Source organism: Myotis lucifugus, unplaced genomic scaffold, assembly GCF_000147115.1.
Source record: "Myotis lucifugus unplaced genomic scaffold, Myoluc2.0 scaffold_31, whole genome shotgun sequence".
Taxonomy (NCBI): domain Eukaryota; kingdom Metazoa; phylum Chordata; class Mammalia; order Chiroptera; family Vespertilionidae; genus Myotis; species Myotis lucifugus.
The window spans coordinates 5330653-5357444 of record NW_005871079.1 but is presented as its reverse complement, the minus strand read 5'-3'; the positions used below and the strand labels follow the sequence as shown (position 1 = coordinate 5357444).

General features: G+C 41.7%; 1 protein-coding gene across 11 annotated transcripts in view; it reads left to right on the top strand.

Moving 5' to 3' along the window:
- PRUNE2 (prune homolog 2) overlaps positions 1–26792 on the top strand; it is a 208397-nt gene that overhangs the window by 7223 nt on the left and 174382 nt on the right. The gene's annotated exons all lie outside the window — the stretch shown is intronic.

Sequence of the window (26792 nt, the reverse complement as noted above, 5' to 3'; positions counted from 1 at the left end):
TGGACGAACAGATATGGACTCTTAGAGGTCTGAATCTGAAGAAGGTCTGGTGACAGTATGCAGGACCCAGGTTGGTTGATTGGAAGGTGGTGAGAAACATTTAGATCACTTTGCACAGAGTAGGTACTTTATACTAAATGTTACTGCAAAATAACAAGGCTAGCCCTGGCCGGGTGGCTTAATTGATTTTAGTTGGTTGGAGTGTTCTCCCATATACCAAAAAGTTGCAGGTTCGATCCCCAGTTCGGGCACATACAGGAGGCAACCAATATCTATCTCTCTCTCCCTCTCTCTCAAAAAAATCAATGAAAACATACCCTCATGTGAGGATTTAAAAAAAGAAGAAAAAATAACAAGGCTAGCTTTTATGCAAGGCTGAATGGAATGCATATGGTCTTGAATATATTTTGGCAACAGGTCTTGTTTAGTTTAGGGTGTATCTACTCACATTTCAGAATTAGCTTTTTTAGCAATTAATATATTATGCAGATACATCAAAACAAGTGGCTGAAAGTAGACATCAATAAATCAAAAGCATATCTGTGTTATCATCCTTTATGATTGGTGACTTCCCTGGGAGCAGTAAGAACCACACATTTCTATACCTAAGCCCCCAACCTGGTAACATGAAGCAGCCTGTAGTAAAAGTTGCCAGCTCTGATAGGAAGGTTTAGGAAGAATCTCGGAGAGCACTTTTGGATTTGGAGGAACCTTAAAGATCCTGTTGTCCTCCTCACTTCTTTCCCTTCAATGCCATGGGACTGATCGTGTGGACTCTGGGGGCCAGATGTCTGATTTCAAAGCCTGACGTTGCCATTTTTACTTATTCATCAGGCAATTACTTACTCATCAGGCAACTTCACACTTTTCTGAGCCTCGGTTCCCTCATCTGTGACATGAGAACAATAATAGCACTCCCCGCCCAGGGCTGTTGCAGGTATGTAGGTACTAAGATGAGAATGTGTTCTTCATCCACAATAATAAAAGCATGATGGGAGCCACTGATGACAAGAGAGCCAGAAATCCCTGTTTAGAAACAGGGGCAATTCTTAGCTCCCTTTGCTTCAAATAAAATTTGTTGACTATCTATAAGAGTTACATTTTTGTACATTGATACATTGATTTGAAAACTCAGTGCCCACCATGGTCTTGTGAGGTAGCCATTATTCTCCTTTTGCAGGCTCAGTGAGGTTGGCCCAAGGTTCCACGGCCACTAAAGAGCAGAGGCTTTGTCCCAAATCACCTGATTCCAGTTCCAGGACCCTTCCCCTCATCTGTAAGTACCTCTTCCTACCAGATGTCCTGGAACATTTCATTCTTTTTAAATGAAAAGTGAACAATTTGACACATTAATAGGGGGGCTGAGGGGTAAGTTCACTTGACCCAAGAGAGGTTCATTTCTCTGTGTTGACTGTTTTATATTAAAAACCTTCAGATAACTGAGTAAGCAACCAAGGTTGTGAGCACAACTTTTGGTTTTGCAGATTTCTTCATTGTTGCCACTCACTTGCTGGAGATTGGAAGGATTACTTTGATGGTTGATTGTAAGGTGGGTGAGCTCACCCCAGGTGACACAGCTAGTAAGGAGAAGGATTGGCATTGGGGCTCAGCTCTCAGCTGTGCGGACAAGTCCTCCAGCTGAGTAATGTCCCAGAAAACTGCTGGTTATACTTACGATGCGTGTAGGAGCACAGAACAAGGGGGAGAAAGGAAAAAGGAGAGGAGGTGGAAGGGAAGGAAAACGGGAGAAAAGAGAAGAATCAAATGATTCAGGAGGAAGCAAGTTTGAAAAGTGGTGAGAGAGAGAGAGAAGAAAATCCTTCCAAAATCCAGGCTAGAATGAGTTAGTTGCAAGAGGCGCAGTTCATGTGCCCGGAGTTCACTAATTTGGCAACATCAGCCAACCTAAAGTCTCCTGAAAACTGGGAATCAGGCAAAGGCAGCTTTCCTTCAGGCAAGTAGTAAAACATACCTTTATACTTAGTTCTTTTCTCACGGCAAAATGTCCAAACTCCATTTCTGAGCCCCTTCATGAGGTTATACCTGTAAGTCATTTAGAAAATGCTAGGAACCCAGCAAAGACTCGGGGAATGTTAGCTATAAAAATCATTGTCATTTAGTAATTTGCGCTTTGACAAGCTTGGTTTTCTCAGCTGGGGGTGATGGAAGGAGAGGCTGCCAAAGGCTGTAATTGCTGGTAAGTTATAATGGAGGAATTACACAAACAAAACCAAAATCAAACAGAACCTATAAGAAGCAGATCCAGGCCCTCCCTTAGTACCCTTTCATCTGTTGTGGGGTACATAAATAGTGCTAAATATCTGCACAGCTTCTGGGGACCATAATATCAGTGAGGTCAAGTCCATCACTGATGTTTACAGTAATGACCCTGAATCATCACGGAAGGAAGATCATTTAAGCTCAGTGTCCCATTTAAGGAGAAAAGTGGGGTACTCAAGCAATTTCAGAAAAATTTCCAACTTAGCTAATTAAAATAGAAAAGAAATTGCCACATGGAGGGTAAGCTGTGGCTGTCTGGAAAAGTCCCTTGCATAGGAGACCTCCTTGAGTGAAACCAGCTAAGTGAAATGTCATGGTTTATAACAAGTGAGCCAGGAGTCGGGACGGACAGTGATGGGGCTGAAGTTGTAAGCCTGATCGGGAGGGTATAGGTAGGCCTGAGGCAGGTACAGGACATGAGAAACCCTACTCCCACCCCCATCCTAAGTTCACGGCTAAACCTGGTTCCGGACTCCACAGCAGAGCTGCAGGAGTGCCCAGGGGCCTGTAAAATAAGGTCCCTAAGAACAGCCTGAGGGCTGATGGGCTTTCACTTATTTGAAAGTTTTTATGGAAGGGTTCCCATTCATAAGAACCATTTCGAAGGACTTATATGCATGCATATACGCATAACCAATGGACACAAGACACTGGGGGTGGGGAGGGTAAGGGCATGTGCCAAGGGGACGGTCAATGGGGGGAAAAAGGAGACACATGTACTATTTGTAATACTTTAAACAAGAAAATAAAATTTTTTAAAAAAGGAACCATTTCCTTCAGGTGAAAAAACAGGACTTCTGGGATGAGTGATTTTTTTCTTTAAAAGAAAAGTCCAGTTGTTTTGCTGTGAAACTTTATCTAACAATTAATTAAAGGGTACAAAAGAGATATGTGCATGCCTGCGTCTTGCTCTCCAAAATGGAAAAGAAGGAAGAGCTGAGGCAGAGGTGTATCCTGCATGTAGAAACAGCGTTACATTCTTCAAACACACATTCTCTAGCAAGTGGTCAGTGGTGCTGGCCAGACGGCACCTGGCTCTGGGAAGACAGAAGTGTCACAGCAGGTGGGCAGGTCAGCTGCTGTCGGCCATGGGTAAATCTGAGAGGACACATGCCCAGCTGCTCCCCTGGGAGACAGTGTCCCAGGGCCCCTCTCCAGGGAGGCAAGGGGGCTGGTCTCTCTGTACCCTCCCATCCCGCATTCTCTGCTTCCCCCCACCCCCCTCCCGGCCCTGAGCAGCCCGGTTTGCTTTGCAAGCAGCATTCCCTGGCTGAGCTACTAGGGAGGATTCTTTCACCCTTCGGAGGCTACAATATAAACAGACTCCCAGAGCCACGGCCTGTTGGAGGGCTGGATTCTTTCAGGGCAAGGTGAGCAGTATTTCAACTAATTCTTGTGGATTAATACAAGCCTACCCTTTGATTCAGGTTTTCATGTTTTATGTTTTGAGTGTTTATCAAGATCATTGGGAGAACTTTTTGTTTGTTTGATTTAGGTTGTGGACAAACGGAAAGGCTGGTCTTAGGAAATGTATAAAGGTCACAGAAAAGGTGACGAGGAGGGAGAATTTTATCCTCTAGCTGCATATTCCCTCTATTTGTTATCGTGCATTTGCTTTGTAAGACCCTAACGTAAAGCCGTGCGTGAATCCAAGTGATTTCAGTGGCTCCGTAACTGTGTCCTGGCCACTTGGCCGATACCCTTGGCCTGTGGCCTGAAGTGCCATCATCCTTGGCTCCAGTCTCCAGAAAAACTGACATAAACTCATGGAGGCAGATGCAGGTCACAATGCCACTCCAGAAAGGGCTTTTAAAATATTTTGAAAAATTCATTAGCTCTCCAAGGCATTAGGACAGCCTGAGCCTTATGGAGGGAAAAAATGTGTTGCTCACTCCTGTGGCACCATTTCATGCCCAAACAGCCTGCTGACCAAGCATGACATCGCTGTAGAAACCAGTTCACATTCAGAGAGCTTCCTGAGCTAGCATTCACGTAGTCTGCTTTGAAGAATATCACAAACAGTGAGCCGGGCTGGTTACTACTGGCTCCTGGGTTGGACTTTGGCCATCGGCGAGATTTGTATCTAGCCACCCTGATCACTCCGTCACACTGCACTCACGCTGACCTGTCACTTCAGAGAGCAGTGTGGACAACAGGCATCGTATAACATCCAAAAGCTTTAGTCTTTTATTAGTGAGTTCTTGCTGTGAAACTGTTAGTTATCGTAATCACAGACCTAATGTGGGAACTATTGTGGAAGGATGAAACTTCAACTGAAAGAGATGGCTTTAGACTTTGTGCATTTTCACCTCCTGGTATTATGTTTTAGGCTTCATTGACTTATAATAGAATAAATAAACATTAAAGCAAATTTGGGAAATAAAGGAAGGCTGAAAAATGAACTGTGGATAATAGAAAAAATAAAAATTACCCACTTTCATTGAAGCATGACTCTTGGCAATATTTCTTAGTCTTTCTTTCCTGTGCATAGGATTAAAATAGGATATTTATATATTTTGGTATCTTGATTTTTATTGTACTTAACATTATTTATTAAATATTTCTTTGTTATTACATAGTATTCCAAATCAGCATCTTAAATAATAAAAAAGATATTCTATAGATAAACATGTTGATTATCTCTCCTTTTTGATATTAATTGCATTAAAAAGTTGTTGTGCCTAAAACATTTTATCCTGTTTAAGATTGTGTCCTTAAAATAGCTTTTCAAATATGTGACTATTGGAGCAAAAGATATAAATATTCTTACGTTTCTTGATAGATCTGTCCAACTGGATGAAATCCACCAAATTTCAAGACTCAGAGAAGTTCAGGAAGGTTAACTTGTCCCACAGAACACTGTGACAGAGCCAAGCATAATTTTCAGATCTCTTGGCACCTAGATCTGTGCTCCTGACAAATTGGCGAGGTTGCACAGAATAGTGGGGAGAGTGCTATGCTAATTTTTAAAATATGGATCTGAGCAAATAACCGAAGCTGCCTTGCTGCTAAATTAAGGCGATCATAATACAGTCTGGGCTATGCCAAGTACAGCTGTTCTTTGAGATCATGCAGTAGAATCTGACTCGAAAGGCCACTTCCTCTTTTTCTTTTCACTTCTGCTCTCAATTATTTCAAAAGGATTGAGCCTTATGGAGCAGTCAAGCCAGTTGCTGTTGTACTTGGTGTGGTAATTCAAGTGCCATGGTATTGCACTTCATAACTGCTTCTACCTATGCAATCTCATTTGATCAACCTTGGATAAGGACATCTTTTATATTTACATCACAGATGAGAGAACAAGGTCAGCGAGGGGACATGCAGCCTCGCCCAAGGACACGCCGCTAGTAAATGGCAAAGTGGCTGTAGAATGTCTTCTGGGTTTCAAGCCCTTTATGCCAATAGGATCTGTAAGAACAAAACTTGGCCCCCACTTTCAAAAAGTAGTTTGAAAGTTTCATTGAGATTTTGGTTGGTTTGGATTCATCTTCATAAAAGAAAACGGCCAAGTGAAAATACAGGGCACTTTTCCAAGAGGAAAATATCCGATGATGAAACAAATGCGTACTGTAGCTGTGTTACAGGAAAGCAAGTCCACAGAGCTTTGGAGTTTTGTGTGATGAACTCGAACAGTTCGAAAGCGTGAGATGAATGGATGTGTGTTTGGTGGAAACATGCTGAGCTCCACAGGCGCTGGGGACCAAGTGTCACCTGTGACGGGAAGAGGCTCCTGAGAGGGCCTGTGGGCTTCATCCCGCACACCTGTAATGGAGGCAACAGGTGATGGGATGTCACTTACGTTGACTTCAGTTGAGAGTTTTATGTAATGGGGGGACGGAAGTTTAATTGCCTGTAACATCAGCTCTTTCCTTGCTATGGAGGAGGTGTAATTCTGTGAAAATCTCTCTCTCTCTCCTTCGACTGACCATATTTCTTCATTTGGATCATATTCATTAACTGACTCAAACCCTGTATGCAACCCATATTTATGCAATAGGGAGTAATTTTTGTTTAGTGCCATTTAATGTAGTGTACACTGAGTTCTTCTCCTTCAAAACACTACGAAACATATTTTTCTGGGCCAATATTTCTTATAGCTGTGGCCAGACAGAGGCCACACGATGGCTAAATTCAATACCCACAGAGATGAAGATGCACTAGACACATTGGCCTATGCATAGAGGTGCTGGGTTGCCTGTGTTTTCCAATCTATTTAAGAGTTTGATGAATTCATGCTGATGAAAAAAGTGAAACATCCACACATAATTAAAAGGAGATTTAAAGAGATGGAGCTCAAGGTTAGTCTGGGCTTGAAATTCTGTATTAATAACAATTTCAGGTTTATAGGACATCAGTTATACTGAAAACCAAATATAATTTTTAATGAGAAATTTATTATCTATAGGATGGTTTGTGCACGGTATGGTAATTCCTTTCTAGATGTCATGTTGGGAAGCCTTAATATATGCCAAGGGAAATATATTTGGGGTGTTATTTCTGGTATGTGTTGGGATGGGAGTAGAACTGACTCTGAGAGACATAGCTGAGTAGTTGTTAAATCCTGCACATCTGCCAAATAACTAGCATGCTGTGGGGCAGGAAGTTCTGGAAGGAAACCCTGTGGACCACAACCCTCGCTATCCAACTCCTCACTGGATACACTTCTGCTTTTTTAAAGACTTAGAGCAGAGAACATGGAGAGCCAGATAGAAGCATTCAGGTTAAGCGAGTGTCTTGCCATGACCAATATCCCTTGTTGGGTCTTCTCTCTGCCCTAATTTCCCCACAACATCTTAATCCTTCTTCTTACCCCTGGCACTCAACCCTCAGCAAAACATGCTCTTGGCAAGAAAGCAAGGCAGTAGAATACCTATCAATATTTACTCTGCGGTTTACACGGCAATCCTTGGAGATGGGCACTGGTATGCCTGGTATATAGTGCTGAATGTCTAGTATGCTAACTATACCCGAGAGTCTTAACTTCCATTTCAGCATTCCTCAGGGGTGTGAGACAGTTACTTCAGGAGGAGTGGTCACTGTAGCAGGGCTTCTTAAGTTCATGTGCATGGAGGTCAGATTCTGACTCAGTGCAGTTTGAGGTGGGACCTGGGATGCTGCACTTCTAACACACTCTCAGGAGCTGCCAGCCCCCAGACCACAGTTTGCATAGTGAGGGTCTAGAGCAGTGGTTCTCAACCTTCTGGCCCTTTAAATACAGTTCCTCATGTTGTGACCCCCAACCATAAAATTATTTTTGTTTCTACTTCATAACTGTAATTTTGCTACTGTTATGAATCGTAATGTAAATATCTGATATGCAGGATGGTATTATTCGACCCCTGTGAAAGGGTCGTTCAACCGCCAAAGGGGTTGCAACCCACAGGTTAAGAACCGCTGGTCTAGAGCTTTGATTTGCTGAGAGACAGGCCACTGTTCATGGCCCCTTTAAAATATTCCTTAGACTTGGAAGGGGGCTGCCCCCTGCTGAAATGGACTGTTTTTCCAGAGGAGGTATTGCCCTGCTTGCCTTCTTGCAGCCTCGCGGTGCAATCACGCTTTGTGGAGATGCCCAATGAGATGGTGCTGCTGTCTCCCGGGGTGTTAAAAATCTAATGCCAAGGAAGAGATCTTTAGTGCTTATATTTCAGGTGAGAGAAGAATTAGATTGATGACTCTCTCTGCAATCATGCCGCAAGGAGAGTCATCAATCTAATTCCTCAGAAGGCAGGCCCTGTACATAATACCTGCTTCTACTATGTGTTGCTGTTAAAATTATGTACTATCCCTTATGCTTTGCCAGCACAAACATGGGACCACACATTTGTTAATGAGCTTGGGGGAGGGGGGACGTGGGACAGGAGAAGTGAAGGAAGTGGCAGGGTCTTAGGAAATGCAGGCTCATAACAGAACCCCTGGAATTGTCCCAGGAGAGGGACTAGCTGTAGGAAACAAAATGTTTGCATCAAACTGTTTTGTTTTTCTCTTGAAACAAAACCATTCACAGTTTTCCTCGTCACTCTTTGGTCTCCTTCTTTCTAAATCATTTTAAAATTTTCTTCTCATTTTGGGATATGGCCTTTCTGGCAGTCCTTTGCTTTCCATTTCTTTGTTCCCTCCCTGTTGTTAATGGTGCTTGTTTATATGTGAGCTTTTGTTGTGGACGGTGTTCCTTTATTATTTATGCCTTTCCTTTGTGGATGGCTTTTGCTTAGTCACCCTGCTTCTCTGGTGTGCTCTTTACTCACACTCTATTTCCTACAGCCCCTTTGCCCTTTCCAACTCCTTTTCCCTTAACACAGACTTCTATTTCTATTAGGAGGAGCCCAGATGGGCTTCAGGACCTAATGTAGTTGGGAGATGATCAGCAAACAGCTTTGAGTTTTTAGGAATCATTTTAGATATTGCTTTATATCAATTGGCTTTCACTAGATTATGTCCTGGTAGCAAAAATCTCCAATGTCAGTGGCTTTCAACAGCAAAGGCACGTTCTCGCTCCTGTTACACGGAGCTGTGGCTCCAGGTGCCCTCTGCATTCTGGATGCAGCTAAAGAAGCAGCAGTTGCACAGGACAGGCTGCTCTCGGGCAGAAGAAAAGGGAGCTGATAGGGTTCCCTGATGGTTCTTAGAACTGGAAAAAGCCACTTCCAGTCGTATTGCATCAGCCAAAGCAAGCCACATGGCCAAGCCCGTGGAGTAGGAAGTACACTCCTCCAAGAGGCATGCACTGCAGTTACATGGCATTGCACAGGGAGGTACTGTGATCCTTCTATAGGGAAGGGGTTAGTGATTAGGAACAACGTTGCAGTGGAGTATATGCTCTAAAGCTGGAATTTATCCTGTCAGGTGGACACTGGACAGACCACACTTCCATTCTACTAGTGGTCATATTCACCAAATCAAAGCTTTGAATAAGAAATCTGACGTAACTTGGCAGTTTTTAATATTATTAATCTGAAAACCTCCACTAGCTATTTTGTCATCTCTCATGCCTTCAGATGAGGCTTGGACCGTGTTTCTGTGGCACATTTGGGAAACTTTAGGCTGCATCTGTTTCCCAAGTTAGGGCTGTGGGAAAGCTGGGTCAACTTTTTTAGATCACTAGGGAAGCATTTATGGAATAAGACTGCCTGGGAAAATCCTTTCAGTGCTCTGTGCCTTTGTTTCTTCATATATGAACTTGGAATAACAATAGATCCCCCTTATAAGAGGTCTTGAGGATTAAATTAGATATAGATGCAAAACTCTTAGAACTGTTTGATTCATAATAAAAATATTTTGTTTTGTTTCCATGACAATGATGGTGATGACTTCTACCAGTTGGGAATTTGAACCCCTGAAAAACATATTAGGTATTCCAATACCATCAATTTTAGAGCTGATAGTCAATCAAATTTATGTTTTCAAGTTTAAGGTGTACTTTAAATAAAACTAAATCAAAATTAATACAGAAAGTAGGGGCTTTAATTCCTCTTAGCGAAATTAATCTGTAGGTTGAGTGTTCATGCCCCCCAGTCATTGTGCGAAGTGAAAGTTTTAAAAGTTGTTGCATAAAGTTCTTGTTTCATCTGGTGACTACAGTGCATTTGGGGCATGTGTGAGTTGGGATAGCTGCATGGTTTGCTGGGGAATTCTGGAAGGGCAGAGAGGAGAGGCACGGGACTCTGTCCAGAAGCCAGTGGCTTGACCCTAGGGGACTCGTTCTGGGGGAAATAAGTAGAAATATGCAGGTCAGTGCTCTGTGGAGGGTTTAGTAGGGAACAGAATGAGGCTTCTGGCCTGGATGGCTGACTTTGTCCCATCAACTCAGCCTGAGCAGCCCCAAGGTAAAAGGAAAGGAGCAAAGGTCATGGAATCAGAATGTCAAGTTAGTCACTTCTCAACTGTGCGACCATTTCTTTATTTTCTTTTTAAAAATATATTCTATTGATTTTCCACAGAGAGGAAGGGAAAGGGATAGAGAGCCAGAAACATCAATGAGAGAGAAACATCGATCAGCTGCCCCCTGCACATTCCCCACTGGGTATGCGCCCGCAACCAAGGCACATGCCCCTGACCAGAATCGAACCCAGGACCTCTGAGTCCGCAGGCCGACGCTCCATCCACTGAGCCGAACCGGCCAGGGCTGTGTGACCATTTCTTAACCTCTTTGGACCTTGGTTTACTCATAAATGTAATATTACTTAATGTTTATTCAGCCATGGCCATGTATGAGCGTATCTTATATAATCTTATATAATAAAAGGCCAATATGCAAATTGTCCCCTTGAGAGTTCGACCAAATGGGAGTTTGACCGACTAAGAGTTCAACCACTGGGTATGAGTGCCGTGCGCTGACCACCAGGGGGTGGCGCAGAACAAAGGAAGGCCCCAGCCGGCCCTGATCACCGGCCAGCCCTAGGGACCTCATCCCTCTATGAATTTTGTGCACCTCTAGTCATATATATTCTTTAAGTATTTACTAAATACTTTTATTTTCACAGTAATTCTATTTGGTAGATATGATTATACCCATTTTTCAGATAGAGAATCTGAGGTAGAGAGAGATGAATCATTTGCTTGCACTAACACAGGCAGGAAGGGGTGGACCTATGTTTTCAACCCCAGCAGTCTAGCTCCCAAGGCTATGCTCTTATCCACCATGCTGTGCTGCCTCTTGATAAAGTCAACACTTAATCAGGGTTGCGGCTCTGAAGATTAAATCTGTCCTCTTCTAAATCCTAGTCCTCTACCTGTCATGTAATAAGTAGGTGCTCAATAAACATTGACGGTTATTTCCTATCTTCTCTCTTTGCTTTCAGCTGTCCTGGGAAACATCAGGGAACGAGGATTAGTGGGGTACTAGGAATGGGATGGGAGATCTTCAGCCCTAATTTTCCCTGGGCAAGGCATCACATACTTTTTACCTTGTCTTTGAAGTCCTACTTCTGTCTCATTTACTGCCAGAAGCTTTTTTCCACTGTTCTGGCCTTTACTACACCAAGCTGAAGGGTGTGATATCATCTCGTAAAGCAAGCCCTAAATTAAAAAGAATGATGGCTCAGTGTGCTGTTCTTCCCAGCACACCAGCATATCCACATGTGGCATTTACAGAGCTGCTGCCATGAAGAAACATGTGGCAAACCTCTTCAATGATTGTTTCTTTCATCTGTCTTTTCTGACTGGGACTCTGGTTCCATATTGTCCTTGGGACTAGTGCATGTTTTAGAGGCAGCATTCTGTCTTGGAAAAAGAAATGGCTACAGAGAAAAATGAAATGTGGGTGTCAGTGCTTTCTCGTCTACAGGAGCAGTGCGACCTCGGCAAGTTGCGGATCCTTTCTGGGCTTCTGTTTATTCAATTGCAAAATGAAGACTTGGGGTTAGTTCAGCTGTTATAAACCAGGGGCTCTAGCATTTTGAGATCTCCCAAGACAGGGATCCATTTTAATATTTCCAAACTAATACTGCTATTAAATGGTAGATAGAGACTTCCAAAACATGGAGAAAGAAATTTGAATGGCTCCCTAGTGCAGAGAGATTGGGGAACAAGAATCAGTTCTTTATTTTTCTTACAGCACCTTCCACATGGTAGGACAAATTATTCACATCTTCAAGCCTCAGTCTTCTCATCTGTATGGTGAGGATAATTTAGACTCTATTTCAGGGAGTTCAGAGAGTCACTGTGAAAATTAAATGAGATGATGCATATGGAACACATAGCCAATGGCACTCAATACATTGTGACTATTTTCCTAGTTCTTCAATGTGGGTTCAGAATTACCCAAGGGGGATATTCTGGATTAAACAAGCCCTCACTAGGTTATGCCATAAATGTCCTTAACTCTAAGGGTGGTGGACCTGGGGTTCTTTGGGGTTTCAATAACCCAAGGATGGAACAGTTAATGCCTGCTTTCTTGGGAACTATAACCCAAGTGTATTTTGCGCAAACCTTTCAGCTGGATATGCCATCAATTGGTAACATGTGGACCCAGGCAAAAATAGGTGAATGGGGAGAGGAGAGGAAAAGGACGAGGGAAATATATGGAGACCAACGTTCTTAAAACAGAGAGCAGCATTCTGGTTATATGCTCTTCATAGCATACACACTCAGTGATAATTGCACCATTTAACCGGGGCTGACTACGTGCCTGGCGCTGTGCTAACTAATTTGCATGTACTATCTCTTTTAACTTTTGTAGCCACTCTATAATCTCTTCTATCTATTGGCAAAGGAGGTCACAGGCCAGTCCATGTTCAGAAGGTGGAGAGATGAGTCCCCCCTTCTGATGAGAGGAGCGGCTAAGTTTCAGTGTAAGCGCATGGATAAGGAAAGGGACCATTTTTGTAATCAGTTTGCAATAGTCAGAAGATCATGTATTTCCCTGGGGTAACGTCTGTGCCCAAGAAACAGGGAGTCAGGTGGTAAGTGCCTCCTAGCAGCTGAGTCCCTCTTATTATAGAGAATCTAAGAGACAATAAAACTGAAATGTGGTCCAATTGTTTGATATGCTCAGGAGCCATATTGCAACTATTTGGGGAAATTTGCCTTTTCTGAATTCACTTGGGTTCTCTTTCAAAACAAGCCCCAAGCTAAGAATGTCACTTATCTGTTATCTCAAAGCTCTGCCAAGTGCTACATGGCTAGTGTGGTAACTAAAGCTGTAAATACTTCTACCAGTCTTTTCAAGGGAGAGAGAAAGGGTAATGAATGATAACTTCTAAAAGTAAGCAAGGCCACAACTTACCAAATTATGAAAAGGGTTGGTCAGGACTGAACAGTATTATCCAAAAGGTGAGATGTTTTATATTATAGGAAGTAAGATGATATAATATGAATTCTTGGATGGCTGGATGTGGTTCATGAAATTTTTTCTATATGCAAGCTTTTCATATTTAGTAGAAAAATACGGTTTTCTTTCGAAATATATGCTTATATTAAAAAGTGAGTCAATTAAAATGTAAGCAAACGATGGGGTAATCTGTGGGTAGGGCAAACATCTTGAAGGTGGTATGTGAATGATTCCTAGCAAATGGAGCCACATGTACAAAGGCTTAGAGACAACCCCCCATTCGAAGTGAGAAAAGTAAGCCCAAAAGAAGAAGTTGCTGAACTTAACATGTCTGAGAAAGACCAGATTTGGGCTCTGACCCAGGCCACTGTCTCAAATTCCCCTCCCCGCCCCTCCCCCCCAATTATACTAAATCACTCATTCCTTTTATTTTACTTTTAAAAAAATTTACTATAAAACAAGAGTAATTCCTTATAATTCAGATTGCTTTTGGGCTAAGAGGTGGGAGTTAATCATGACAGGTAGTTAGACTTTTATAATTTTGGAAGAGACCTTGTGAAATGCTCTAATCCCAATGGTACCTGTCACAGAATCTATTAAAGCCAGAGGAATGAATACTTCGTCTGCTTCAGCTTTTAGAGAAAGTAAAGGGGAAAAGTTCCCATAAACTACTTGATAATCTTAGTCCTCAGAAAACATTTTTACTGTGCACATTCTAGCTTTTGTAAAGTAGGGGCGGGGGTGTCTACCCTCCATCTCTTAGGAAATAGCAGTGTTGCTGTAGGGATTCGGGACTCTCTGGGTACGGGGTCACTTCTGATCCTCTCTAAGTAACTTTTCATTGTGCAGCTAGGAGGTCCTCTCAGCTGTGGATGATAAAAACCAAGCCAAGGGGGCAGTTGCTTCTTCATAAGAACATTGTGGTTCATCTTCTTGCACAGGACACCCTCCCTGCCTCCAGAGAATTCCCCCTTCAAATCTTTTATGTGTCCAAGTGCTTTAAGAGTAGAGACAGCTCAACTGCCCTTCCTTTTCCTTCTCCTCCTCTCCCTCAGAATTTAAAGAGCAAATTTGGTCCTCTAACCAGTGGCCCTGTCCTCAGGTCAGCCTGCGTTTTTGTGCTCAGAGTCATCAATGCCTCGCATCTCCCGTGGCCTCAAGGATTGGCTGACCTTTCTGTTGCAGAGCAGTTTCTGAGAAATCAGCAGGCCCTGCAGCGCCTTGCTTATGCGGCTATTGATCCTAACCCTGCCCTTGCTAAACAGCTTGATCAGCCCCAGAATCTGTCAATAACAACAACACTGCTGAACCCACACTTCCTGCTAAGTCCAGGTCCCACTAAGGGCCACAGGATATCTTTACTCTGCACCTAAGTAGATTTTCTTTTCTGTCTTGAACAAGTGTATCCCCTAGGTCCGTGGTCGGCAAACTGCGGCTCGAGAGCCACATGCGGCTCTTTGGCCCCTTGAGTGTGGCTCTTCCTAAGCCTTAGGAGTACCCTAATTAAGTTCATAACAAGGTACCTACCTATATAGTTTAAGTTTAAAAAATTTGGCTCTCAAAAGAAATTTCAATCGTACTGTTGATATTTGGCTGTTGACTAATGAGTTTGCCGACCACTGCCCTAGGTAGATATTCTTTACAAGTTTCAGTGGCTGGAAGCGATATTTTAAGAGAAAACAGTTGCCTGTCCCTGAAAAATTGTGCATTATTTGTAACCCAGAGAAAAATTTCCTTCTTCAAGTAGTAGATTACTCATCTGACCATATTTGGTTACTACACTCAAATGTCTCCATATTTTTAAGCATTAATCAAACAAACTCAGGAAAAAGTCAACAGCCAAGGAAGATCACCTCTGGGCTGTATGATTAGAGGGATTTTTAAAAGGTCACCTCAAAGTCTTGAGTACAGCATGCCTGGAATTCCACCACTAGAAAGCCATTCCTTTGATTATTTTTACATGAAAAAATGCAGAGGTCCTCTTAAAACATAAACCCCTCTGGGATCCTTCGTTCACACCCATATTCTTTTGTTGTTTACCTGTTCTAGAACATTAAAACTGGTCATCTAGCTAGCACATTAGTGATTATCTGGTTAAACCTCCTCATGTTAGAGGTGAAGAATCTGAAGCTGAGAAGACAGGAGTGTCTAGAGTGGGGTCTCCCAGCTAGTTAGTAATAGAGTCTCCTGCCTCTTTATATGCAAGCTTTATGTATCCTATGGCATCCTGAGGAGACAACTTTCTTTTAAATGTGTCAGCCTGCATTAAATTATGTGCCTAAAAATAGTTCATGTAATGAAGTTTGATTAGTGTTTCTCTAGAGTCACTGCAGTTCTAGAGAAACAGGCAGGCATTGGGGTAATTATATATAAAACTCCCTCTTGGGTTTAAGTCACTTCCAAGATCCAATGGTTACTTTAAAACTAGTGCATAAAGTGATATGTTTGGGTAGCAGTGATATTAGAAGCATTAGAATGATTGGCAGGCACTTTGTCAATTTCACTAAGAATGGTGGGATGATGTTGGGCCTTACCCCCACCCACCATCACCAAGTGTAATGGGTATGCCAGGGTATCACAGAAAGAGGGTATAAATTGAAGGAAGGAGAGTGACATTTCTCTGTGATTCACCTCAGTCATATCCAAAGAGATTTTGAGTTCTGAGTGTGAATTGCATATATATATATATATTTTTAAATATATTTTATTTATTTTTTTATAGAGAGGAATGGAGAGGGATAGAGAGTTAGAAACATCGATTAGAGAGAAACATCGATCAGCTGCTTCATGCATACCCCCTACTGGGGATGTGCCCGCAACCAAGGTACATGCCCTTGGCCGGAATCGAACCTGGGACCCTTCAGTCTGCAGGCTGACGCTCCATCCCAGTGATGGTGAACCTTTTGAGCTCGGCGTGTCAGCATTTTGAAAAACCCTAACTTAACTCTGGTGCCATGTCACATATAGAAATTTTTTGATATTTGCAACCATAGTAAAACAAAGACTTACATTTTTGATATTTATTTTATATATTTAAATGCCATTTAACAAAGAAAAATCAACCAAAAAAATGAGTTCATGTGTCACCTCTGACACGCGTGTCATAGGTTCGCCATCACTGCACTGAGCCAAACTGATTAGGGCTAATTGTATATTTTTATTTCCATTAAATCATTAAAATACTTTTGCTTCTAAAACCCAAGACTGCCGCTGGTTTCTCTTGAGATGGGTTTCTCATGGGAAATAGCATTTTCTGGTTTCTATTATCGATACGTCATAGAGCAGGGGTGGGCAAACTTTTTGACTCGAGGGCCACAATGGGTTCTTAAACTGGACCGGAGGGCCGGAACAAAAGCATGGATGGAGTGTTTGTGTGAACTAATATAAATTCAAAGTAAACATCATTACATAAAAGGGTACGGTCTTTTTTTTTTTTAGTTTTATTCATTTCAAACGGGCCGGATCCGGCCCGCGGGCCGTAGTTTGCCCACGGCTGTCGTAGAGCCATGCTTCCTAGATTATGATGTGCATCACATTCACCTGGGGAGTTTGCCAAAAACATAGGCACCTGGACCCCCTTCAGTTCTGCCAGTCAGAATGTGGCAGCATGGCACGGGGCTATGTGTTTTTAAAAGTTCTTTATGCTCCTGCATCTGCTTTGTGATTTTGACATTCTTCTGTTTGAGACACATGTCAGAAGGATGTAGGAAAAGACACTTAGCAGTGCTATGGCTTAAGTGTTGGGAGAGCCTCTGTGCTAGTGTCTCATTCATTCATTTATAAACATGTACTGAGCACCTGTTTACTATGTGTACAGAACATTGCTAGGTTTGGGGCTTACGCGGGTGACTCAAACACAAGTCCTGCCCCGAAGTTGTTCAGAGTTTAGGACAAGTAGCTCTGATGACATCTATTTACAATTCAGAAATCTCTGGTACTGGAGAGGGTGGGTGGTCAGGAGAGGGTTCACAGAGAAAGGGATGTTTGCACAGTTTTGAAAGAGGAGTCATCTCCAGGCAGATGAGGGAGAAGGGAATACGAGGGGGGAGAGGGGGAACAGCCAATGCCAAGGCTTGGAGATTGAGATGTGTGGGAGTTTACAACACTTCAGGTCCTTCTCTGGGCTGAAACACATTGAAAGGTGTGTAGGAGGAGGAAAGTCTGGAAAAATGGGTGCATTTGCATGAGAAGTATATATTAGGAACAACAACCCAGACAATTACAGTGGGGATATTGACAAGAAGATTGATTGATTGCATGTGGAATTGGTGTTTAAGTTGGTTACTGGAATTTTGGTGTTAATTTCTTATTAATTCATGGAGTCCCCATGCACTAACTTCCTCCTCAGCCCTTCTCTCTGATCTCACCTTGTGGTGGTTAAAACACTCTTTCAGCTGCAAGTTCTTTCTGCTCCTTTCCATAATCTCATCTTTATTATTTCTCGCATGTTCTGTATCTGAGGCGTTGCTTGAGCCTGCAGTTCCTATGATGTCTAAACCATCTTATTAGAATGTGTCTGGTTCCTTTAAATGTTAATTTTAAATTAAGCAGTAATGCCCAAGCTCCAGTGAGGAGATGGAAAATGTCGACTGTCTTTTACCAGTCAGACTGGCCTAGGAATGTAACTCAGATTTATTTTAAAGTTGTCATTTCCTGTTAATGTCAGAAAAATGCCATAAAGCTCTCTCTAGATTTTTAACTCATGGCTGCCAGAGTTTGTCTTGATCATTGCTTATTTTGCATTAGCTGCACCAGTAACAATCAAAACAAGGCCCTAGTTCAAGCATTATTACTCTTCCCAACGTGCTTTTGCATGCACTTTGAAATGTTTTTTTAAACCAGGAATCCTGTGAATTTTGTAGAATGTTATTGTTGTTCTCCCCAATGGAATAGGTGAGCAAGCTGAGACCCAGTCTGATGAACAGTTTTCGGTAGTGATTATATTTTTTATGTTTAATAGGACTAGTATTTCATGTGATTCTGGCGACAGCAGTCTCTCCTTGCATTTAATACTCGAAATGATGCCACGACCAAAGCAGAACTTTAAATGCTGGTGTGGGCTTTAGTATTCATAATTAAGATCGCCTTTATTTGCACTACTAATTCAGGATTACACCTCCCTAATAGATGTACTGAGCAAGCACCGCGGTGACAAGATAAGTTGCCCTGTTTTGTTCCATATGTCTGTGTTCTAACTATTCCACAGTTTTAATTGGTTCCCTGCAGAATAACATTTACAAGCATATGGTATGGAAAACGCTGACTGCTTTTGTTATCATGTATTTTAGTATTGGTGGTGGCCCTGGTTCACTTAGCCTTTAAACGTGATTAGGAGGTGATTTAATGCACTTGATGGTGTACTTTTTCTTCACCTGCCTACTGAGTGTTAAATGCCATTAACATAGTGCATCCGGTTGCTCGTTCACATTGGGGAAGAAAACTAATTCACAAAAGCTTTCACCGTGGGCCTGTGCTGCAAGATGCTGCCTCCCTCCTCGTCTCGTGTGCTGTTGGTTTGCAGAGGCACCGGGAGGCTGCCTACAATCACGCTTCCAAGGAGGATGCGCTGTTTGGAGCCTGAGAGAGCCAAGAGGCACAGTAGAGCTCTCTGGCCCCTTGTTTGGGAGATTTCCCAGCGATCCCTTGAAAAGGGATTACAGATGTGAAATTAGACTCATGGATGGAAGGGGGACCAGCTGTATTTTGGATATTAGGACTACTTTGGGACTTGGGCAGTTTCCTGAGTGGAGTGAAGCTGAATTATTATTTTTTTCTGAGATTTGTTACAAGGATTTCTTCTTTTTTTAACCTTTGTATTGTGGAAAATTTCGAACACCTACAAACGTGGAAAAAATTGCAAAATGACTCTTCAGTAGACTATGACTTAGTGTATTTTGAGGGTTGCCAAAACAAAGTACCAAAAAATGAATGGCTTGCCCGGCCGGCATGGCTCAATGGTTGAATATCAACCTATGAACCAGGAGCTCACAGTTCGATTCCTGGTCAGGGCACATGCCTGGGTTGTGGGCTTGATCCCCAGTGGCAGGCATGCAGGAGGCAGCCAATCAACGATTCTCTCTCATCATTGATGTTTCTATTTCCCTCTCCCTCTCCTTCCTCTCTGAAATCAATAAAAATATATTTTAAAAATTATTTTTTAAATGAGTGGCTTAAACACAGAATTTATTGTCTCACAGTTCTGGGGCTCGAAGTCTGAGATCTAAGTGTTCACAGGGCAATGCTCCCTCTGGAGGCACTGGGGAAGGTCTGTTCCAGGCCTCTTGTAGCTTCTGGTAGACTGAGATGTTCTTTGGTTTATAGATGGCCTTCTCTCGGTGTTTACACCTGGTCTTCCCTCTGTATGTACCTGTGTCCAAATTTCCCCTAAGGACACAGTCATATTGGATCAGGGCCCACCTGATGATCTCATCCCAACTGAACTAATTACATCTTCAACAAACCCATTTCCAAATATAAGGTCACATTCTGAGGCACTGGGAGTAAGAATTCCAACATATGAGTTTTGAGGACCACATTCAACCCGTAACACTTATCTTCAGTAATCATCACTGTTTTGCCAATGTTTCATCCATTTCCATACCATACATGTACATTCTTGTTTCCTGGGGTATTTGAAAGCAAATCACAGACATCATGCCATTTCACTGGTAAAATCTTCAGTATGCATTTCTGGCTAATAAGGAGTGTGTGTGCTTGTGTGTGTGTGTGTTTCCCATCACCAATGTGCTCAATGGTTGTTGTTTTTAAATATATTTTTTTTGTTATTGATATTATTACATATATTTCCCATTTCCCCCCTTCCCCCCTCCTTCCTCCCAGCCATTACCCACTCCTCCAGGTCTTCACTACCCTATTGCCCGCATCCGTAGGCTATGCATATAAGTATATAAGTTTTTTGGTTTATCTCTTCTTGTCCCCCCAACCCCACATCGAGGTATGTCAGTCTGTTCCATGTGCTCAATGGTTTTTAATTTAAGGAGAAGCATGGAAAGAATAGCAGAGACTCCTGCTACTTCTCAGCCTGGGACCTGGAAGAAAGTCACCTCCTCTGAGAAGCCTCCTGACACTTTAGGGTAGCTAGTACCCCTGTCCTCTGTCCCCACATTGTTTTTCAGTGACCTGTAGGCCATGGATAATCACACTGCATTTGTAGCAGGCGCAGTAGAAATGAAAACAGACTGGTTTTTGTGTCTCACTGTCCTCTCCCCTCCTCCATTCTCTAAAAGGAGAGACTTTCCTAAAAGCTCACGTTAGGGCAAGGAGCTCAGAGACGGGGAGTTGAGGGAAAGATTTGAAATGTGCTCCAAGGAGGCCTTGATGGTGGAACTGGCTGGTGCTTCACTCTGGGGTGGGGGGTGGGGGGGATTGCTGGAAGTGAGGGTCCGTCCTCCAAAGTTTAACTCTTCCAGTTGACAAGGACTCAGGTCAGTGTGGCATGCTGTCCATTGTTGCTAGGTGGGGGCAAGCAATGGACATGTTCTCAATAGTATGCAGTTGTCTGTGCTAATCTGTATGTTTATTATTTTTGTTTTCTACAATGGTATTACCTATAGTGTAAATTTTTTTCAAATTATCATAGTAATCCATAGTTGCCGCATTGGCCCCACGATAGTCAAGAGTTGACCATAATTATATTTGAAACATATAAAACGACCGAGGACGTAGAGTGAAGTAGGACTGAGCAGAGCCTTGGAGGCACAGGGTTACCAGAAACTCTACACTGCTGTCAGTCCACCCGCACACAGGGAAGCGGTCAAATGATCCCAGTCCTGGGACAGTTACCTCAGGGTGTATCTCTGGACCAGATTTCTTAATTTGGGGAAGATAAAGGATCTATCGACCAGGATCCTTAGAGTTGTGTGAAATGATCAGAGAAACCGCATGATCTGTGGCAACAATTCCACAGTTGCTTTGGAGTCACCATTCACTTTGTATGGGTGTGAATGACCCTCCTTAGGGCACAGCCTGTGGAATGTGAGTGGCGCCCCCTGGAGTACTCAGCCATCACTGTTGTTAACTGCCACTTGGATTTCTCTCTCTAGTTAGCTGGGATTTGATGACCAAGCAAGTGAGAGGAGAGTTTTTCTTCTGCCCAAACCCACACTTTACTACCAGCACCCTCTTACCGCCACACCCGGAAGCTTAACCATCACCCTCTTGCCGCCACACCCGGAAGCTTAACCATCAAGGATTTTTTTTTTCATCTTCTCCCTCCTTTCCACTCTGCTCCTCTCTCTCTCTCTCCCCCTTTCCCCCCCCTCCTCTCTCTCTCTCTCTCTCTCTCTCTCTCTCTCTCTCTCTCTCTCTCTCTCACACACACACACACACACACACACACAATGTTGGGGAGTCTTATTCTCTATTTTTCTTTGGATGAAAATTTATATTAAATGTAATCCAAGGGCTTGTAGTTGCTACAGGCTTCTGAAACAGAAACAAACCACCACCAACAAAAAACTTGGGAGGGTAGCAGAGGGCAGACTTTGATCTGTTTGTGAAGATAAATGAGACTTTTTTTAATCAGTTCAAAATCACTGCTAAAATACTATTACCCCTTTGGGTCTTCAAAGTGTAGGTTCACTTCTCTGTTGTTCCCTGAGTAATTGACAAGTATTTCTAATAATACTGTTTGTGTCTATGTTGGTACCTGCAAAGGCTTTGCATCTTACCTTAGGCATTATGTCATAAGGTAGAAGTCATCAGTCATATGGTAGGTTACTAAGAGTTCCAAATATTTGGAATTTTCAGAGTAGGCACCATAGTATTAAAGAAATCAATATGTAATATTCTGGGTGTTTGGAATTCTAGGCTTCTACTAAGGAAATTACTCAAAAAGAACACTCTCTTAAGGAAAATAAAATGGTAAGAAAATTTGAATCTTTAATTAAAAGCTTTACATTATTCATCACTGAACATAGCCACAAGCCCAACATGAACAAAGATTTATTTCACAAGATGAGTGCAAATATTTTAAAGCTGATGTCATCCATTTTACAGCTGTTTATTATGGTGAAAGATTTTGGTGGTCTGATGCATTTTTATTATGTTTTGTTACGATTGCCCTAATATTTTTAAACCTTTCTTATTTGTTGATCTTTAGATATGTATTTGATATATAATTGACAATCCAATATAACACCTATTTAAAAATTAAAATAACAAAATATTCCTTTATAGTAACAGCTTTTTTTTAATGTGACGGATTTATTCAAAACAGCAAAGCAGAAAATTTTGTGTGTTTTGTATTAAAGGTCTTTTCAATAATCTATTTAATGATTATGCATCTTAAAATGACAAAATTTTCCATATTGAGGGGCTGTGTTTGGAGACTCCTGGCAATTCTCTCAGAGGAGAGCAGACAAAGGGGAAATATCTGGGGAATTGAAAACAGGTTATTTACTACTTAGACCCATAAAATCATATTATCCCAAGTTGGAAGGGTCTGATGCTTAGAAGACTTGAAGCCCTTCATTGGGAAAGCTTGTCCTTATCGGAGGGTGGTACTCATTTCATGTTAAGATGTTTAGGCTTTTAAAATATCAGTGGAATATACAGAATTTCTATTTGTACACATTTCTCTATCTTCATCTATATATTCTGTGCCATAAGGCATGTATTTTAATAAAATTTATTTAATAACTAACTACTGTGTGCCAAATACTGTTTAGTTTGAAAGAGTTCCCTATTTTATAAAATATTTTGAAAGAGGAAGAGAAAGAGAGAGGGAGAGAGAGAGAGAGGTCACCTAAAAGGTGAGGGTTCTTCTGTCACAGAAAAACACACAGTGTAATAAATAATGGCATCATTAAAAACTGTCATCTTTGCAAAGTACAGTAATTGCTCTGCATATCCCTTGCACATTTCCCCATGAACCTGCATAAGTGCGCCTTGCTGGAAACGCACCTTCTCCAGCTTCCAGCCGCTTATCTGTTCATTACTGTCATGTCTGAGCGGGTTTCAGACATGCCAGGTGTGTGGTGTCACCTACCTGACGTCCGCTCCAAATACTGACATTCACACGCGTGAGTATTAAAGCAATAGATCTTCCTTATGACAACAAAAAGCTGACTGCAGAAAAGCGAACGCTTCTGGGAAAAGTCTTCCGAGCGCATCTGGGCTCGTTCCTGGGAGGAGAAAACCTGACTAATTAGCCCCGGCCCTTCCAATCTGAGCGAGAAGAAATAATTACAGCATCGGGAGCAACCTGTGCTTTGGAAGGCCACAGGTTCAGAGGACCTGATCCGAGACAAGGCTCACATTGGGAAGTTCCCGGAGCTTAGTATAGAGTGGCAGGAGACTTTTTTTTTCCTTGTCCATAAAGACCGATTAAAGGAAAATTAAAACATTTATGAATCACAGATTTTCCAATAAAAATACATATGTTTAAATTAAAAAAGTAAATTCCTACAACTTACAATAACTTGAAAGAACAGAAAAATAGCAAGAAAAAAATTAAGTGTATTATTAAAATGTTTATCTTCAGAGAAATTTGAGAAGTAGTAATGCAAGCCCAGCTTTCTAGTCTTGTTCTTTTTCTCTCTTAAATGATATTATATTTTGAAGCGTGGTGGGTGGGGTATTGTCCACCCCTGGGCAGAAGTTCTTTGTCCCAGAGATGCTGCTGTGAGAGACTCAAGCGGGGAGTGTGTACATGACCCGTATGGGTGGGCTTTCATCTTATAGGGTTCCTTTGGCCCATATCAATCCACAGTGCAGCTACTGGGTAAAGAGGGTGACTGAACTATTTTAAAAAAATAAAATCCTATGTAAGTGTTAATAGCAATATCTCTTCCTCTTTATTCCTAGATATATCTCATTCAAGAGGTTGTTTGTATTGATAGACACAATAAATTGGACCAGACCTTGAGAGTGTTATGTAGACATCTAAGCAACCCACCAGCACGTGTCTGCACAAAGATGAACACCTTGTTTTTCAGAAGGTTCTATGTTCTTAGTAGAAGGCCTTGAAAATGTGTTAAGAAGGATAGACAAAGACAGGTAAATCGAAACATTCCAAAGGCCATTATATCTTTTATTCCTTTAGATCTTTTACTCCCAGTTCTTTATAGAAGTTACTATAAAAGTTTTACAGAAACATTTAGTGCATGTCATATAGGTACAGAGAGTCATCCTCAGTTTCCCCATGATTTACTGATAAGAAACTGTTTATAAAGAAACCCCCATCTCTACCCACCTCTGTTCAGAATGCATTTCTTCTTTCCATAGATGGGGAAAGTGAAAAACGGGGAAGCAAGTCTGAGTGCTTTAGTGAATCAAGCTAAATTTATTCAGCTCAAGTCAGATTAACATCACACTTTGGGGCTATTTCTCCACCTTTCATAAATTGCTCTTGACTTACTGCAGCCAGGATAAACGTTCAGACACACGCACACAAGAACATAGGAGTAACATTAGGCTGCAAACAGGAAGAGGGGAAAGAAGCAAAACCACAAAAGTAAAGCAAAGTGAAGGCTCCCCGCCCTTTATTTTCCTCCAGTAATTTTTCTGATATGAAGTCAACCTGACAGTCCCTGGAAGTATCGCTGAGTTAGCCCTAAATTCTAGTTCCACTGAGAACGTTTTCCCTGTTTGATTGCATCACCGAAGATTTTGTTTGAATCATGCATCAGGGTGCAATGGGTGGCTTTGGGTGGTCTGAGACGGTTTGTTATTTCTTTGCTGTGTGCTGATGGTATCGTGCGCACTGCTGTTCCCCTCCACCCCTTTCCCGTAAGACAAAGATAAGAAAGAACGCCCAAGAGGGTGTGGTGTGTGTGTGAGGGTTTGTGGGAGAGAATGTAGTAGGAGATAAGGGAGGAGAAAGACACGCGAGGTGGCAGGCAGGTCATTTTCCCGGTTTGCAATTCTATTTGCAATCTAGACTTTAGCTGCTCATGAACTCAGAATTTGGGTTCATTTACTACTTTGGTCCATTCTTTCAACAGATATTTAGTTAAATGCTTTTACCAGGCATAATTCTAAGTGCTGATTTACTTCTCCAGGTAGAAACCAAAGACATGCTCTGAGTAGTTACCAAGGGTGTTGATTCAAGGGCCTGGGATTTTCATAAAACTCCATGAAAAAGACCTCCCCTCCCTTTTATCCTCCCTCCTCGTTCCCTCTTCCTTCCCCTTCCTTCTCTCTTCCTTTTCTGCCCCTCTTTTCCTTTCTTTTTCCCCCCTCTCTTTCTTTCCTGTAAGCTTCTTTGCTTATTTATCTCTGAATTCAGAAATAAATACATCTTAAGAAAATGTACTGAAAAGATTTTTATTAGCTTATATCATAAAACATATCAGAAAACCTCAGCAAACTTAAAAGGAGGAGATAAGTAGGAGTTTGTGTGTGTTCTTCCCTTACTCAGGTCTACTACCTCACTTTGGAAACCATTGCTAGGTTTCAACAGGGTGAATCGTAAGGCGTCTTCTAGCTCAAAAGTTAAGTAAATCTGAAAAATATAACACCAGTAATTCTCTCTGAAGTTGTACTTGATCCAGAGGAACTGAAGCAGTCCCTTTCAAGAACAAAATGCAGATGTATTCTGTAGTTGACAGAAGCCAGATGGCCCTTGGGAGCTAATCATGAGTCCTCTTTAAGGCCATGGTTCCCAAAACAGCCACATGATTCTCAGACTCCCCTGCAGACTAGGAATCTGAATACCAGGAGTGGGGCTCAGCAGTGTGCATTACAATAGTGGTGATCCTAGTTCAGTCAGCAAAGTGTTACTGTCACCCAGGTGGAAACCATAACATGCTTTTATTCTGAGAGGCAGGATCCAGGAAGGAAGAAGCAGCCACGTGACACTGTGGGAAAAATACCGAAGTATGTTTTTCCAGGTCATTAGATACTGATCTAACTCATTTGTTTGGTATTAGCAGCTTTGCTTCTATGTTATGGATATTCCATAATTTATTCAACGATCCTTGATTGTTGTACATTGAGGTCGTTTTTTTGTTTTTTTTTCTCCACTAGAAATACCACTTCAATAAACATTCTTTGGGATTTTATTACTTATCCATATTTAACAATGCATTTATTTTATTTTTAAATTTAATTTCTTTTTTAATTAAAAAAATTTTAAAATTACAGTTGGCATTCAATATGATATTAGTTTCAGGTATACAGCATAGTGGTTAGACACTTATATAACTTACAAAGGGATCCCCCATAAGTCTAGTACTCACCTGACACCTTACATAGTTATTACAATATTATTGACTGTATTTCCTATGCTATATTTTGTAAATGCCAATTTGTACTTCTTAATTTTTTCATCTTTTTCACCCAGTCTGCAACCCCTCTCCCATCTAGCAACTATTAGTTTGTTCTCTGTATCTATGAGATTAACAATGAATTTTAAATAATAAGAAATTTAGATATATCCATACTTATTGTGATTTTATTTCTATAGAATAAATTGCTAAAAGTGGAATTAAAAAGTCGGATCAGAAAGTGTGAACATCCCGCGTTTTAATGGATACTGTCAAATTATCCCCACATTGGTTGTAGTATCCCTTACTGCTACCTACAGTAGTGGATGTTAATACTCTTAATTTTTTGCCAATCTGATAGGCAAAAAAAATGACATTTTATTTTTGGTCTAATTTCCATTTCCATGACTACTAATGAGGTTGTGTTTCTTTTCATATATTCATTTCTTCTCCTTTTAATTGCCTGCTCACATCCTTTACCAATCATTTCATTGTTTTTTTAATCAGTATCTAGG